The 9,376-nt window shown below is 36.5% G+C and overlaps 1 pseudogene; it reads left to right on the top strand.

Moving 5' to 3' along the window:
- Positions 1 to 410: 410 nt before the first annotated feature.
- On the top strand, positions 411 to 8,450 carry LOC111400693 (annotated as a pseudogene).
- The last annotated feature ends 926 nt before the right edge of the window (positions 8,451 to 9,376 follow it).

Raw genomic sequence — 9,376 nt, 5'->3', positions numbered from 1 at the left:
TTTCGAAGCTCGTGATGTATGCTTAGTATTTTTGTAATGCTTTTGCATTTTTTTTAATAGTTGGTTAGTGTACATGTATTCTGAATCCTTGGTATGAAATGATTACCTTTGATACTGTTTGCAGGTTTATATTTCAATCAACTTGTGGAAAAAAGTGATCTGGGAACCTCTGTTGCAAATATTGGGGAATCCTGTATCATCGATGGTAATGGGTCTTCACATGAAGCTTTTCATGCTGAGTCTAGTTGTGAAATTCCCGTGGTGGATATTCCAGATTTCTTAGCTGCAAATAGTGATATGTATCTATTACATTTGATAATAGATCTCATTTTGCTCCATTGAAGCCAGATTTTCCTTGTAGTTCAGGATTTAAATCATCATCCAGGGATGACGATTGGATGATGAACATAATGGATGAAATGGAGGTTCCAACTCAGGACTTCACAAGGACGATGGCCTTTGCAGATCTAGTTAGAAGTGACATTGGGCAAATGCAAATTTTGGACGTGGTAGCAATGATATTCCATTTACCAAATCAAGTGAAATGCATATGGTGAGAAGTGGATCAGATCACGCTCTTCCAAGAATCTTATCAAATGTTTTCAGCGAAGTACATGGTCATGTAAAGATTGAGAAGAAAGGGGAATCAATTACATTGAGTGATATAGCTTCCAGAGCTTCTGAAGTAATTGGTGGTGTAGTTGGTAGGAATTTCTATGGTGCTGCTAATGGTCTGTCTACTAATGGTGACATAAAATGGTCTTTGTCCTCTTACTCCCATTTCCAGCGAGCATAATTTGTACCGCATTAAGTGCTTGTTTGGTAAAGATTTTGATAATTGATTTTTTGACCGTTAGAGATAAAGTTGGTTCTACCTGTGAAAGAAGAATTAAAAAATGACGGCTGAAATAGTGAAATAACGGTCAAAAAATTGATTTTAATTGACTTTTGAGGTCTACCAAACAATCTCTAAGTATGAGAGAGATGACATATATTTTGAATCACAGAGAACTTGCTTTTCTCTTCGTACAGTAGTTGAATCTTCCGCACAAAATTCAAGAGTAACTGCTCACAGTTTTGGTCCTATTGTACAGGCGGCAGAGCAAACTGCCTTACTGCCTTCCACCTCAACTAATCAGCAATGTAGTTGTTTAAAGACGGAACAAGGTACACCAAACGGTAATGATTCTTATCATTCAAATATCAACTGCCACGGGTCTTAGAGAGGGTCAATTGATCAAAGCTTCCACATCGATGATGACTCCGATCTCTGTGTTCTGGAGGAGATGAGTGCACCTTCGTGCGTAAATCCCACTTCAGAAAGTGCCAAGTTGGTTTCTGCTTCCCATCTTTCCACATCAAGAGACCCTCTAAGTCACACAGTAATGGGCCATTCAAGTCTCAGGCAAAATGACGAACGATTCATCTATCGAGTTGCTTTGTGGGTAGGTTCCTGAACTGATATTTGTGAAGTCCCTAATGAGCCATAATTAAACTATTATTTTGTTAAATTTAGGTACCAAAAAATTTGTAATTATCCATCTAATTATAAATATTAGGTAATATTCTTTGAGAAAATTTCTGTGTAAAGAATCGAGCTATATGTTGATGTCTTGGTTACCATTGTGAGAGTTTGATGGGAATTGGTTTGTACCATGCCATCTTTATGTTGTCCAGAACTCGTACATATGCTGGGCGGTTTAATCATTGGCTTTCAGTAGCATATCCTTTCTTCTGAGAAACAACTAATTCATCCTTCTCTTTCATTAATTGCTGTGTATCCCAATTCAACATACGTACAATTGCTAGTATATAATGATTCTTACTAGGTAGTCTAAAGTAAGATTATTAGAAAAAGAAGAAAGAATTTCCTAGAATAAAAGGTTATGGATATCTTTTCAGCATTGGCTTCATTATCTATGGTCTATTTTATTTTGTAGATTCTGTTATGTGCCAATTGCCATGGTACTCTTTAGTTCTCTTTTAATTATTTTTCTGCTAGACCGGACTATTTTGTCTCTCACTTTTTAAAGTAGGAATACTATTGGAACCATCAACTAATAGGGAACAGAAATTATTTTAATTAATATATTTTAGTATTTTGATTATCTTAATCTTCCTGGGTCTATCATTTGGGTGAAGCTCTTGTCTGTTGCTTTTTGTTTTTGTACTTAGATTAAACAATTTTCTAGGCTGTAAAAGGAGATTTTGGGGAAAAAAAAAGTTTATTCAATATTGAGTGGTTATTTATTAATTTTTGGCTGGTATCATGTTGTCAATAGCTGTTACTCTATTTTTGTCTTATTTCCCCGCTTTTTAAATCCAACACACCAGTATAAATTCAATGTCCCCTCTTTTTCTTAAGCAGAATCCCATGCATGAACTCAGTGCTTTTGAGAAATGGAAATTTGGGCTAAAGAACGATTGCTTTCTCAGTATAAGTGGAAAAAAAGTGCAGGAATCCTCTTTTTTTTTTTTTAATACACAAGGAACCCGGGGGGGGGGGGATGACTGACGAATTCATGACTTGGAAGCTATTATTGAAGCTTTATCCGTGTTGATTTTGGGTCTTCATAAATTTCACATAAGATAAAAGCTTTTCTGTATTTTCCCTAAGTGAAGGTGTTCCAGTGTCCTGGCGTGTGGCCAGATGGATATGAGATTCCAATCTGGAGATACTGAATCAGTGCTAGATAAACCTGGAACCTCTAGCTTGCTGCTTTTACCACTTCAGAAGATCAGTTTGTGTTTCTAATCCTCTTATTTTGAAAACCATTTGTCCTTTTCTATTTTGGCACTTAAATGATAACTTTGTATTTCAGTTGAATAATGTACTCAATTTACAACTCCATAATTGACCACTTGCCTGGATGTGGCATATGACCTACTTTCACCCAGAGTCACACTGTTGCAACTGTGATCTGAACAATGTGTTATACCAGACTAAGAGATTAATTTTGAGCCAGAGAGAGTATTTTTTTAGCATGTGTTTTGACATCTTACTTCAATTTTTTGAATAGAATTAATTCTTTTGCCACGTCATTTCTCTTTTGAATTCATTAATGTATTTTGGTTCCCTCAACTTGGCTTTATAAATTTAAAGGAGAATTTTGTGGGGTAATTTGTTGGAAATTATGTGGCTAGCTACCTATCTTTTTTTCCACAGTACAATAATTGTTTTTCAGGAATTTACATGGTATTACTTTTTGACATTTAAAACTAGTATAATGGAGCATAAAATGTGAGGAGGAGTTTATGAAAGTAATTCATATTATGACCCGATTAGGTTCTGTAGCTTCTTGTGAAAATCTATTACACGAGTCATCATATCCCCAGTAGTTCTATTTTTTCTTCTGTATTGATGGTAATTGATCATATCAAGGCTTCTACCCTTGTGGCAGGATCTTTCACAGCCCAAATTGGAAGCTACTCCACCAGATGGCCTTTTGGCTGTGCCTCTGTTGAGACACCGGGTATGGAATTTTTTACTGGTTTGTCATTCAGAATAATACATATTCGATGTATCTGTGCTGTTTCTATAGCACAAAATGGTTCTTTGGTCGAGGAAGTTGTCATGAGAGAATTAATTTTTCCCTTTTCTTCTTATAGCCTTTAAAATCCCTTTACATTTCCATATTATGTTGTAGAGCTTGTCTTTTCTTCCTTCTGGATTATGAATGTTGACGTTTTTTAAAGACTGTTGGCTTTGTAGCAGCTTTGACCGGATGCAGATTTTTATTTTTTGGGGGGACTGTCACATGGAAAGGATTAGTATATTTTTAACTAAGTCCCTGGATCACTTTATAAACTCCAAATCCTTTTGGAATTATGTTTGTTTTGACATTTCGGTAGAACCATTTTCAAACATGTCCATTTTAAAAATATGGAAAAGGAAATACAGGTGTTTGCTTATTTCTTGATAACAAGTGTTGTTTCCTTTGAAGTTATACGTGTTTTCAACACCTTCTAATGGTAATTGCTTTTCTGGACAGCAAATTGCTTTATCATGGATGGTCAACAAGGAGACAGGCGTGTCATGTTCTTCTGGTTTCTAGCTGATGATCAGGTTGACTTATGGGTGTTATTCTTTAAGGTGGTAATTCCCAATCATTGCTACGTGACGATCTTCATATGTTTTGTGCTACTAGTTTGGCAGGGACTTGGAAAAACCATATCAAAAATTGCTCTTATATTGAAGGAAAGGTCTCCAACTTCCAAAGCATCTAAAGTGAACAAAGAACAATGCAAGACAGAGACATTGAATCTGGATGAAGAGGATGGAGTGTCTGAGATCCATCAACCAAAGCAAGAAGCCAAAGTTGATGGATACGCCACCACCGGTGGTAAGACATATATGCAAGCAAAGGGTAGGCCACCTGCCAGAACACTTATAGTATGTGTCCGACAAGTGTTATTTGGCAGTGGTATGATGAGTTGCGCAATAAAGTAACAAAGGTGGAAGCAACCGTACTAAGGATCCTCTTCAGCTGGCGAAGTACGACGTTGTGCTTACGACATATTCAATTGTGAGCATGGAGGTGCCAAAGCAGCCTCTTGTTAATTAAGAGGAAGATGAAATTGAATCCGAATCTATAGAAAAAGGAACTACGCTGAAACTAAAAAATTCTCAAAGAGTAGAAAGGGTAAGAAAGGCATTGACAATGGGTTACTTGTAGCTATATCTGGCCCCCTTGCTAAGGTTAGATGGTGTGGGGTTGTACTCGATGAGGCTCAAAGCATTAAGAATCATAGAACTCAGACAGTTAGGGCTTCTTGGGGACTTTGTGCTAAACGTAGGTTGTGCTTATCAGGGACACCTACCCAGAATGCAATTGATGATCTTTATAGCTACTTCAGATTTCTCTGATATGACCCATCTGCTGTGTTTGAGTTCTTTTGCTCTATGCTAAAGGTGCCAATTCATAGAACCCAAAGGTTGGGTACAAAAAGCTACAACCAATACTAAAGACTATAATGTTGTGTTGAACCAAAGGTGAGAAATAAGGTTTTGCTTCTCTATAAGCAATGAATACTAGCGTGGTTGTTGCAAGAGTTGATTTATACAACGTGTAATTTTTTTTTTTTTTTGATGTGTATGTTAATAAGTTGAATACACGGTTAGAATTGGTCTACTCTGGACCCTGGATGGTGCTCTGCTTGGAATCTATAATGATAAAGCTCAGTCACTCTTTTATAGTATATTAATGCAGCAATGGCCTTGTTAACGTCTATCTTTGTTTCTATGACCTGAGAAATGCACATCATGTTTACCCGATTGGTTTTCAGTCTTGAAATTAACCAATTGGACGATATAAAACATATGTGTTATTATAACTGAACTCATTTACCTGTTTAACAAATTCAAGTTCATGCCTTTTGTGGCTTAGCAGGCTCTATTGTGGCTTAGCAGGCTCTATTGGTAACTTCACCTTTGAAATCATACTGTCTGTTTGAAATATTTAGAGTAGACTTATTGAAAAATAACTATATCTCAATAGCTAGCGCCCCCTTTAAGCTTTTTGTATCACTTCAGCACTCTTTGTACTACGGCATATTAAACTGTATGAGCATCCTGCAGGATCTTAATGATATTTTTGTGGTATTGTTTCATCTAGGTACTCTTATTACCAATTATCAACCTCACCCCCCCACCCCACCCAAAAAAAGAAAAAAAAAAAAAGGAATTTGGTTGATATTTCAAAGGAGGAGCGACGTTTCTATTTCAGCCTTGAGGCGGATTCACGTGCTCAATTTGCGGTATGTTTTAAATATAAGGCAATATTGCTTGAAAATGTTTTGGTTGATCTGCTATTTTTTATTGTTTAACATCTTTTGTTGTATACTAGGAATATGCTGCTACTGAAACTGTGAAAAAAAATTATGTCAACATATTATTGATGCTTTTGCAGCTTCGACGAGCTTGTGACCACCCTCTTCTTGTTACAGGATTCAGTAATAATTCAAAAATGACTGCCTGCATTGAGATGGCGAAGAAGCTTCCTTGTGAGAAACTAGTTTGCCTTCTGAATTGTTTGGAAGCCTCTTTGGCAATTTGTGGAATATGCAGTGTAAGTGCTTATTTAGAGATTGTCCTCAAAACCCATTTTCTGATATTTAACATGTTTCTCTAATTAAGATGTTGCTGTGGGTGTTGTGTTTTCATTATTTTTGATGCTTGTTCCTCAACGAATAACATCATTCCTCTAGTCATTAATCCTGCCCCCCCCTCTCTCTCAGCATTTTTCTCTCTTTTTCTTTGGGGTGGGGGGTCCTCCCATGGTTCACATAAACCTTGGGTGATGCATCTCATGTAGTCTGGTTTCTAATTATCTGTAGATTATTGATATTTTGCCATGATAGATTGATATAATGGGTTTATTACTGCTTAGATTGTGAATATTATCCCTGTTCGTCACAAGTAGCAATTTAGGTCACAATTACATATCAGCATTTGCAACAGAAAAAATGTGATTCTGTAAGCCATGACAACAACAAAGTGTTGTGGGGGTTCTATAGGTTGTCTATTTCTCTCTTCAAGTTTCTTAGGAACTTGTAGGAATTTGAACTTATTCTCATTTTTGAACATTGCAGTCGATGTTAAGAACAGAAGATACAAATCTTAAGATGACGTCGTCCTCCTGGGAAAAATACAGGCAAAATGTCTCGTGTAGTCCTGTACTTCTCTCTCCAGGAAGATACAGAGTACCCACTCATCTAAATCTTCTGCCTTGGTACTGGTTATGTCCTTTAGATTACAATGATTAAGTGTGCTTCTTAATGCTTGTTATTTTGTTTGAGCATTCTGACTGGTATATAATTATGGTGGCGTAATAGTTGTCCATTTTGCAATTTATTGATCCTTGCGTTTCAAATTGTTATATGTTCTGGGAGCTGCTCTGTTAAAATTTTGCTGTTACAATTTTACTTCTCTATATCCTTCCAGAGAACTCTCAGTATCCACCATTATCTCTTTCTTGACATATCTTTTGCTAATAAATTGCAGGATCCACCGGAAGATGCTGTTGTAACAGTCTGGACATGTCTTTTGTAATCAGTGCATAAGTGGGCATGTAACAGGTGATGATACTCAGTGTCCCACCAAGACTTGCAAAACTCGTCTTGATATATCGTCTGTGTTTTCTGTAACATCACTACGGACTGCTTTATCTGTTGATGGGTTCAGCAAGGCTCATATTAACGGTTCTGGTTCAGAAGAAGCTCAGGTGTCTGAGCCTTGTCCTTTGATCCATTTGATTCCTCAAAGATTAAGGCTGCTCTTGAGGTCCTGCTATCCTTGTCTAAACCTCAGGATTGTGCCTTTAGAACAGGTTCCTCAGAATTCTCAGTTGGAGCTTCTTGTTCAGAAAATTTACCTGGGAAAGCTAATGAAAGTCCAGACGAGAGTGGATGTTCTCACACTTTGGTTAAGGTAGTGGGAGAGAGAGCTATTGTTTTCTCACAATGGACAAGGATGTTGGATTTGCTCGAATCTTGTTTGAAGGACTCTTACCATTCGATACAGGAGACATTATGGAACAATGTCTGTTGGTGCCAGAGACAAAGCCGTGAAAGAATTCAATACCATTCCCGAGGTTTGTTGGACTATTTGTCTATTGTATAAGCAACTCATGGTTTGTATTTCAAAGGACTAAACTGTGCAATTTTATGCGAGGTTACAGTTATGATAATGTCTCTGAAAGCTGCAAGTCTTGGACTGAACATGGTTGCTGCTTGTCATGTCCTCCTCATGGACCTGTGGTGGAACTCAACCACTGAAGATCAAGCCATTGAGGGAGCACACCGAATTGGGCAGACATGTCCTGTTTCAGTTTTGTGGCTGACGGTGAAGGATACAGCAGAAGATCGTATTTTTGCTCTTCAGGTACTTTTTTGTAATTTTGTTTAAATTTGTCTCATTTTGGGTTTCTGATATGTAATCCATTCACACTGCCATGCTCATCATGGTATTTAGCCTATATTTGGCTAGTAAACCTTTATGAACGGTCAAACCATTTTTTATCCACACATTTTATTGGATCCACAACTATTACTCACTTATCCGCTACTTATTTCTGTCTATTTAAACTGTTTGTCAACACTTACAATACAATATTTAGACCTCTCTCCCTTCCCCTTCCAAAAAGGTAAAAGATAAACTAGGAAGCTGGCAGTTAAAAATGGAAGAAAACTGAAGTGAAAGCACTGAACATTTGACATCATGTATGGTACTCAGTTTTCGTTTGTTCTATTATCACACTCGAATTTTTGGCATTTTTCAGCAAAAGAAGGGAGAGTTATGGTATCATCTGCATTTGGAGAGGATGAGACCGAAGCATCTATTCATGGTTGATTAACACTTTCTTTTCAGGATTCAGCCTATTACTTCATTTATATATTCTTCATTTGCTAAGCAAGAAGCAGCAGCAGCAGCAGCATTTTGGAAGCTTTAAAATGATCCTCAGAATTAGCAAAGATTATATGGCCTTAGTTCACAGCATGATCTCATAGATTACCGACCAACGAAGAAATTGTCTGCATTTATTTTTTGAACAAGGGTTTTTCTTTTTCACATTGTATAGCGGATATAGTTCTACAAATTACCCAGTAAAAAAGATCCGAGTCTTGGAGGAATACTGGAAATTGTTTTGATTGTATTTTAGTTAGCTAACAAGCTCCCTCTTTTCTCTGTTGAATGTTTTGTTCCACTCGATTGTTCGTTTATAATGTGGTCGTATTTTTATTTGGCTTCCATTTGCCATCTTACATTCTACAGATTTCTTATGTCAATAATATAAACTTGACCTCATTGGTACACGTTTGATATGTAATATTAAATTTATTGTATAGTGCGTTTTCTTGGTTATTTGATGTCTTTCCATGTGGTATTGGGTTCGGTATTCCATTACCATTCACAACCTTTTTCATACCAATGAGGTGGTCGAACGAACATTCGTGGGCCCCTTGTCCTTGTAATGGAAAATTTAATAAATGAAACGATTATGTAATTGCCAAGATCTTCCCAGTTGCTCAATGGTGCTTTTATTTTATTAAAGAAATGCAATATTTTAGGGTGGGATTAGTGGGATACAGTTACCAGATACAGTTACCATTAACCATAATTAAAACCCTGGAAGCAAAGGTCAAAACACGAGTTTAAAACATGCTGTAATAAATAAAGAAATTGAACAAAATCATTGTCATTACAAGGTAGTATCGAGTCACTCGTTTAAAATTTTAAACTGTTAAAGAGAGAAGGAATTTATTTATTTGTATTTTATAGTCAAAACACCCTTTCTCATGCTCGTCAAATTTATTTCCTAATAAAAAAGATGATGTAATTTGCTTTAAATTAGTGCAGTGATATTATATTATATTA

This window comes from Olea europaea, chromosome 10, assembly GCF_002742605.1.
Source record: "Olea europaea var. sylvestris chromosome 10, O_europaea_v1, whole genome shotgun sequence".
NCBI classification, from domain to species: Eukaryota; Viridiplantae; Streptophyta; class Magnoliopsida; order Lamiales; family Oleaceae; genus Olea; species Olea europaea.
The sequence above is the reverse complement of the archived record's forward strand: the minus strand, read 5'-3'. Positions and strand labels throughout refer to the sequence as shown.